Here is an 8,638-nt window from a genome sequence, read left to right as displayed (position 1 = left end):
TTGCCATAAAAGTTATCTTTAGAATGGATCTGACCATGAAAACTGCCAAACAATTAGGCCACCCACAGCCCAAGGAGCACAGATAATCACCCCCCCAGGAGACAGGGAGCATCAGGCACCGTTGGGGAGGAGGCGGGGCCTGCATACAAATGGCCAATTAAAAGTCACACAGTATAGTGCCTCTCTAGCAGTCTGAGAAATTTTAAGAAAAGTGAGATTCTCAGGTTTTTTTCTCTGTGGTATTAGTAAAATACTTTTAAGGGTGGGTGTTTAATGGATGGACAGCTGCCCTTTTAACCTTCTCTCAGAGGAGGATTGGGACCTCCCTCCTGGAGCTGGTTCTGGGAGAACTGGTTCATGTGCAGCCTCTAGCATCCTGTTTTTTAGAAATCGCCTTAAGATGTAGTAAGGGATCTTTAGGAAGACTTTGTATAAGATGGTTCAGGTCTGTCTTACTCAGGTCGAAGATAAAAATGCCTACAGCTTAATTGTGCTTCTCAATTAGGTTTCTTAACAGATACACTTGGATGATGAAACACTAAACTTCATCACTGTTCACTATCCTGTATGTACTTCATGGAGGAAATGCTAAGAATACATATTTTATTGGAAAAAATATGATATCTGTCATCATGTGAAAGGTTAGTGGTGTAAATTAAATTGCATGAGTAGAAAAAGAACACAAGGAATATTCATCAAAATGTTGCTGTTGTTTTAACATACAGAAGGAAGGTTTACTGGGCATACACGGTAACCAGCGGCAGAGGCAAGATGGCCGCCGGAGGATGAGGCAGTTGTCACATGACATCCATAGTCCTGAAGGGGAGAGAGATGAACCCTGGTACTCAGCTCATTTTTCTATTTTCTATTCAGTCCAGGACACATTACTGTTGGCATTTTGTCTAAACTCCACCCCCACAGTTACATGGCAACAGCCAGGTAGGCCTGCCCACTATAAAAGGGGCTGTTTGCCTCCTCCTCTCTTTCTCTTGATCTCCTGCTCTCTTGCCTCTTGCTTCTCTCTTGCCCTCTGGAGCTCTTCCCCTTCCCTTCTCCACATGCTCATGGCCGACCTCTATTCTTTATTCTTCTCCTCTCCATCTCCTCTCTCTCTCTCTCTCTCTCTCTCTCTCTCTCTCTCTCTCTCTCTCTCTCTCCACTCCCCATGCCCTAAATAAACTCTATTCTATACTATACCATTGCATTGTAAGGAGCCGCCATTAGAAGATGGCGCCTATTTCCTGTGTCTGAGGTGGAAAATAACTGTATTCAGGGTTGTAAACACGTGCTGTGAGCATGCGTATCTTTCAGACACGTCTCCTCACCCTCCCTAGCAGTATGCAAATGAAGTTCTGCAAGAAGCACCAATTAGACACTTATACACAGTTGTGATAACTATTTAAGCAGCACCCATTTCGGGCTTCGGGGTCTTTCACTTTGCAATCAAGAGTAGTACCCCAATAAAGTGCGTGAAGAAGAATCCTGTTGTGGCGTCTTCCTTGCTGGCGAGGTGGGCGTGACATACCATCATGTGTGTGGCTGGTCCCTTAGGAGGAAGGGATGCCTTGGCATGGGCCCGCTGAGACATCCCTTTCCCCCATACATGACTATACTCACATAGAACATATTCTATATCTTTTTAATTTTTTTATAAACACATCACCTACCCCTCATGGAATGGTGCCACCTACATTTAAGGTGGGTTTCAATGAACCTAATTTAGAAAAATCTAGAAGCTTGTCTAGCAATTCTGAATCATGTTGAGTCAGCAATACTAACCATCAAAGAGCTTTTCATCCACATTGTGATTGCCCGTGACATTTTTCTTCCTGTTTCTATGTTGAAAATCTGTGATAATGAAAAGTAGAAAGCATTTCTAATTAAGGTTGTTGACTACATAGACAGTGTTAAACCGTAACAAAGAAATAATTGAAAGCCAGCGATTGCCACACTTCTGCCTTTCTAAGTGAAGGGGCAGGAGACATTTGTGAGACATTATAGTCTGGACTATAGTGCCTCTCAGGGTCTTAGTGGCTTTGGCATCCTTTCCAGAAACTCTTCCTGTGTTAGTAATTGCACAAGTGTTTTAATTAATCAAGATAAAATGTTGACGGCCATCGGTGACCATGAATGAAGATGATCTTGAAGCCAAATGTGCAGATAGGAAAATTCGAGAGATTGTCTCTGATGGGCTCATGTGAGAAGCTTTCCAGCCTCTGGAAAAGCACAAAGGAGACTGGCCAGACGTTCTCATTGGAGAACAGATGACCAGAAACTCAAGCTGGTCCCACACTCTTCTGTGACTGTTACAAGAAAGTGAGAGGGAAAACTCTGAGGAAAACAACTTTAAACAGAGATTTGTTCCTCGCTAAATTCCAAAGGCTTTATCAGTGCAGACCAGAATCTAGGCTTATGTGTTGGCATTTACCCTTCTATCCAGTGAAAATTATCAGAACAGGAAAGCTGTTTCTTGAACAATCTTCAGAACCAACAGAACAGTTAAATTTAAACACATGTACTCGAGCTGACGAGATAGCTTATTGGTTAGAAACACAACCATCCAAAAGAAAATTATCACTAGTCCGGGGTGGTGGTGGTGGTGGTGGTGCATGCCTTTAATCCCAGCACTCCAGGAGGCAGAGGCAGGTGGATCTCTGTGAGTTGGAGGCCAACCTGATCTGCAAAGCAAATTCCAAGATCGCCAGGGCTGTTACACAGAAAAACCCTGTCTCAAAACAAAAACAACAACAAACTGAATCATAAAGACCTGTGTGTGGATCACAGTGCTCGCTTAACAAGGCTTAACTCCAGTGCTAGAGGAGATGGGGACAGGAAGAACTCTTGTGCTGGCTGGCTGCCAGTCTAACCGAAAAGAAAAGAAGAGTTCCAGGCTCAGGGATAGAACCTGCCTCAAAGGAATAAGTTGGAGAGTGACAAGATGGGGATACTCAATGCCCTCCTCTGACTTGTGCATGCACACACATAGGCTCGTGCACACACACACACACACACACACACGTACACTTATACTCTATTTCCTATACAGAAAGAAAGAAACAGAGACTAGAAGGTAAGATGGGAGGGGTGACTGTAGCCAAGACTGATGCCAACCAAAGGCCTATGAGTCTCGTTAAAGACCTGGCATCGTACTCTGTCTGGTTTCTTCAGAGTGAGAGATCTGCTATCTCATGGCTACTCTTCCCCTTGCCTGGTTGAACCCTCCAGGATCCTGCAATAAACCCACTCCATCCTCCCATCCATCAGTCCTTTCACCCACCGTACCAGCTGGTTTTGTGTGTCAACTTGACACAAGCTGGAGTTATCACAGAGAAAGGAGCCTCCCTTGAGGAAAGGCCTCCATGAGATCCAGCTGTAAGGCATTTTCTCAATTAGTGATCAAGTAGGGAGGGCCCCTTGTGGATGGTGCCATCCCTGGGCTGTGGTCCTGGGTTCTATAAGAAAGCAGGTGAGCAAGCCATGAGGTGCAAACCAGTAAGCAGTACCCCTGCATGGCCTCTGCATCAGCTCCTGCCTCCAAATTCCTGCCCTGTGTGAGTTCCTGTCCTGACTTCCTTTGGTGATGAACAGCAATGTGGAAGTGTAAGCTGAATAAATCCCTTCCTCCCCAACTTGCTTCTTGGTCATGATGTTTTGTGCAGGAATAGAAACTCTGACTAAGACACCACCCTAACATCCCAGCCTCCAGGTCACCCTCACTCCACCAGGGTGAGCTGAGACACTGAGCAGAACAGAAAAAGTGCTCAGAAATGTCACTCCACATTGAGTTCAGTCATTGGAACTTTACGTCTCAGCATTTGGAACTTTTGTTAACAGCTTCCTTTCTCCTCCTGATTCTGACATCTATTTAGGGGGGAAAGAATTAAAAGGACATCTTTGGCTCCTAAAGCAACTTGATGGCTGACAGGTCTGAGTCAGAAGCAGAGAAATGCAATGGCAGCTAAGAGCCTCCACAGACCATGGGTGGTGAAATGAGCAAGCCTCCGTGGGACTGTACGTGAGTCTCAGGGAACACGGGGAGCCGAGACAGCAGAAAAAGAACCTGGAGGAACACATGTGCTTACATGATTCTCTGGTAGATTTTATATTATTGATGATGAGTCTGGCCTTTAAAAGCTGAGCCCTCTCAAGTAGATCTTAAATGTTTGCATTTTGTGGTTGCTGTGGCAAAGGTGCTAATGGAATTAGTGACATCACATTTCAGAGAAATCAACACTCAGAACTCGCCCATGTACGCACATGCACTCACAAACACAGGCCGAACAAATATCCAAAACGAGTCAACATTAACCAGCCTCTGCTCTAGAACAGACGCCAATCCCTGCTGGATCTGGGCCTCTATGCAGTGTATCTGAATCAGCACCTGACATCACTCCTACATCCGGGCCTCTGCTCAGTGTCCCTGACTCAGCTTCTGACTACCTGACCATCAGGGCCTCCATGCAGTGTATCTGACTCAGCATCTGGCATATCAGCTGCCTCTGGGCCTCTGTGTAGTGTATCTGACATGGCATCGGACTCCCTGGAGCATCCAGACCTCTGTACAGTATACCTGACTCAACATCTGACTCCCTGCTGCATCCGGGTACAGGCCTCCGTGCAGTGTATCTGATTCAGGGCATCCGACTCCCGGCAGCATCCGGGCCTCTGTGCAGTGTATCTGACTCAGCGTCCAAACCACGAAAGCCCACATCTATGACACCTGCCTGGAGGAGAGTCAGCCAATTCCTATTCTATTCCAGACATCCAGGATTTTTTTTTTTTAAATCCTGATTGGATTTTCCCACTGGAACTTGGCTTCTCTTTGCAGTCTATGCTGTGCTGGATACAATGCCACATCCCACGACCTTCAGTGGATGTCTGAAAGTGTTGGGTTATGATGTGCTGGTCCCGGACCAGTTGCTGGGTTGTTGTGTGTGTCTTGCATCTGTCTTGCCACGGGGCTAGGCCCTCTCATGGAGACAAAGGCGCGGGAATTTGACTGTGCTCACTCCACGCTGGCGCCAGGCATGCGTTGGGCTATATGAAGCCACAGGACTCAGCTCGGGGATGGGGAGCACAGTCTGAAGTCCCAAGGGGAGGCAGAACTCTTAGCTTGGGGATCCCTGGGCCAAAAGGCCGCCAGAAACCAAGTGGTTCTCAGGCCCTTGGGCCCCCAGGCGCTGCTGGGGCGCTGAAGATGGGCCGAGAAAGAAGTGGGGCATACGGGTTATATGGGCCCGCAGCCAAAAGCGAGAAGGGGAGAGATCAGCTCCGGCTGTGTCCTGCAGGGATGAGAGTCTTGCTTGGCTGGGTCGTGGCTGCTTTCTTGGCTTGACTTGGGTTGGTGGTCTCCTTAGCTGGGAACGCAGAGAAGTCTTCTGTGGGAGATTAGGCTGCGGCTCTGTGGATGAAAGCCTGCTCCAGTGTTTCCCACAGCAGATTTCAAAGAAAAGAAACAGTCCATGGTCTTAAGATGTTTATTGTCATGGCATAAAGTAGATGAAAAGGTTTCTTAGGGCGGCCCTGAGGCTAAATACCTTTTGCAAGGAGAAGGGTCTGGGAAGAAATGTTTAATTGGCTACACCCTCTGGCCTTTAGGTACCTCATTAATATGGAGATCTGTCTTGAGGCTCTGTGGCCTGTAGGCAAGCCCTCTGTCTGTGGAGAGGCTAGTGGGCATTGTCCTACGTGACTGACAGACCCAAATCTATGAAGGTCTGCAGCCTTGTGTCAGGAACATGGAGTCTGGGAGCATGGCAAAATGCCTGCCATCCCTTGCAAGGAACCCTGCGAGGTCTCCGGCGATTTCTAGCTGGTGCTTGACCAGAAACCAGGCTGTCCTTCACGGTCCTATATGGAAGCACAGAAACGACAAACCTATGCACACCGCAAAGCAATTTCACCCTCAATCCAATACTCATAGGACTGACCACAGGCCTTAGGCGACAGCATAGATGTAAAGGCATCAGTTTGGCATGGGGATATGTTCTGAGAAATGCACCCTTGAGCGATTTCATCAGTGTGCAAAGATTATAAAGTTACACAAACTAGAACACCTATAATGCCACCAGGCCTCTTGAACATGTGTGGCCACTGCCATATATCTGGCCCATTCGAGGACAATACCATACCTAACAGACACATTCCACTCTCTGTATGAAAACCTGTATCTTTCCAAAGCTAAGTCTCTCCACCTGGCCCCTTGGTGGTCTTCCCCAGACTTCAGAGACCCTAAGTTCTCATTGGTTTCTCTCTAGCCCAGAAGGGCCAAGAGGACCTTGTCCCAACATAATTTCTTCCCATCCTTTCACAATTTAGCTTCCTTTTCAGGTAATTTGCCTTGACATCGCTAAAAGAGGGTGTGTCCAACTTGCACTGAAAGCACACTCTGAGAAATCTGTGAGAAAACTAAATTTCCCTCTAACATAAATTATTGTATAGCATCCTATATGGAACCACTAAGATGGCTGAGCAGGTAAAGCTGATGACTGCGGTTTGATCCTCAAGAGCATGTGGTAGGAGATAGCCCACTCCCACAAGCTGCCTTTCCACCTCTACAGGGAACACACACCAACTGAGAAGGCTAGGCTGACTCCATGACAGGCTTCAAATTGGCAGTTCAGGAGACAAGGCCTAAATTTCTGTGTCCAAGAACTGGGCAACTGCAGGCCTCAGAAGCTGCCCTGCCACCTGGCCTGAGGCAAGAACAATGGGTCCGCAGCAATTTCCAGACTTCCCCAGCAACAGTTTCCAGACTTCCCCAGTGACAGTTTCCAACCCCCACACCCTGGAAATGATTCTGGAATGTCCCTAGAGTTGGAGCAAAATAAAGGTCACCTGCCTCAGAATTCCCCTAATGTGCTTTAAATCAAGCCTGCAGCTCACATGATTGTCTCTTTATCTTGGTAATGGTAGACCCCAGCATGCTGGACTTCTGCAGAATAAAACACTCTTTGTGTTTATATACTATGTGAGTCAGGTATCATTCCTTGGCAATCATGAACCCTTACACAACCACAATGATAAGAATAAAAATTTTAAAGCATAAACTAACATAAACCAGTAAAGCAGAATGTCCAGGGGAAACCTTCCACCAGTTCAGAAGAGGTTGAACCACTTCCCATATGAGTCACATGATCGTGAACCCACCTTGAACCTCCGTGTGCCCAGGCTCTTCCCAGCACTGTTAACTATCATGGTATTTAATCACAGGCCATAGTCACCTTCTTCTCTATAGTTCTTGTATTCTACATCTTTACCATGGTGTGATATTTTAATAAGAAAACAGTTCAGAATTAAACTTGTTCATTGCATAAGTTGTGTTAACTCAGAGCAGGGAAGGAACTTTAAGCGGGCATGTGAAGGATCAGCTGATGCTATGGTCATGGGCTGCTGCAGGTCACATGACAGACTGCTGAAGGTCACATGACAGGTTCCCAATAGCTCAGTTTTGCCTTCCTCTTCTCCTTTTCATAACTTCTCAGTGGTAATAAATAGACACCTTAGGAATTCAAACGCCCAATGGGTAGGGAAAACCTAGCCTGAGTGTGGGCAGTGTTATTCCATAGGCTGTGGTCCCAGCCTGAATAAAAACGAGTAAGCTTGGAGGCTGGAGAGCTGGCTAGAGGTTATGAGCACTTGTCGCTCTTGCAGAGGGCCAGGATTCAGTTTCCAGGACCCATGTGGTGGCTCACAACCATCCTCTGGCTTCCTCTGGCCTCCGTCATCCACATGATGCACAAACATATGCAGGCAAATTGCTCATACAAACATATAACACCTGAGACCAGCAGCCACCTCTCTGTCTCTGCTTCCTGACTATAGATGCAGCGTGATTCCTGACTAACACTGTAAGTGCCCTGCGGTGATGGACTGCACCCTCAGCCTGGGCTTCCTTAAACTGACCGTGTGGTATACTGTTACCGCAACAGGGAGTGTAGCTAATACAGAGTGGATGGATGCAGACAGCTCCCATGATCTCTTCCACCTCAGATTGCTTCCTCAGCACTCACTTGTCTCCTCTGACACTCAATTTTCTAAACCTGCCTTGCATTTTGCCTGTGCCTGAACACAGGACCAGGGCCTTGCTTGTTGAACTCCTTGGCCCTTAACCTGAGCGTCCTCAGCAAGCATGCCGCTCCTGCTTCCATACAGCCAAGGCGTCTTAGCACAAGGAAGCATGTGGTGGAAGGTCTCATAGAACATTCAGACAAAGCTGGAGCAGGGGCCTGGTGTGTCTGCTACTGTTCTGCAAGTGAGGGGAACAGAATCGTTAAGTGGACCTCAAGTCAACTTAGTCACTAAGTGGACAGGTGCAGAAGGCCTCCCCAGCTTGCTTCAGGGGTCCATAAAAAAGTTTCTCTCCCCACTCAATAGTGCTGGCATCAAATGAAATTTTGTTCTTTGTTTTCAAAGCAACTTCGAAAAGGGCAGAGGGAGGGGCTACAGAAGTCGATCACTTGGCACAGAGTTTGCTTAGCATGCACACAGCCTGGATGTGATCCCCAGTGCTATGTAAACCATAGCAACACACCAGGAATCCCAGCACTCTGGAGATCTCAAGAGGCAGGACAATCAGGAGTTCAAGGTCATCATTGGCTGTATATTATACATACATCATGTATAAGGAGTTCATTGG

At 47.0% G+C, this 8,638-nt stretch overlaps 1 long non-coding RNA gene across 1 annotated transcript in view; it reads right to left on the bottom strand.

The window, feature by feature from the left end:
- Positions 1–1,810: 1,810 nt before the first annotated feature.
- Positions 1,811–8,638, bottom strand: part of LOC114633721 — a 7,883-nt gene continuing 1,055 nt past the window's right edge. Inside the window, exon 3 of the long non-coding RNA XR_003713228.1 lies at positions 1,811–1,848. This is a non-coding gene — a long non-coding RNA (uncharacterized LOC114633721). The remainder of the gene's footprint in view (positions 1,849–8,638) is intronic.

This window comes from Grammomys surdaster, unplaced genomic scaffold, assembly GCF_004785775.1.
Source record: "Grammomys surdaster isolate TR1022 unplaced genomic scaffold, NIH_TR_1.0 751, whole genome shotgun sequence".
Taxonomy (NCBI): domain Eukaryota; kingdom Metazoa; phylum Chordata; class Mammalia; order Rodentia; family Muridae; genus Grammomys; species Grammomys surdaster.
The sequence above is the reverse complement of the archived record's forward strand: the minus strand, read 5'-3'. Positions and strand labels throughout refer to the sequence as shown.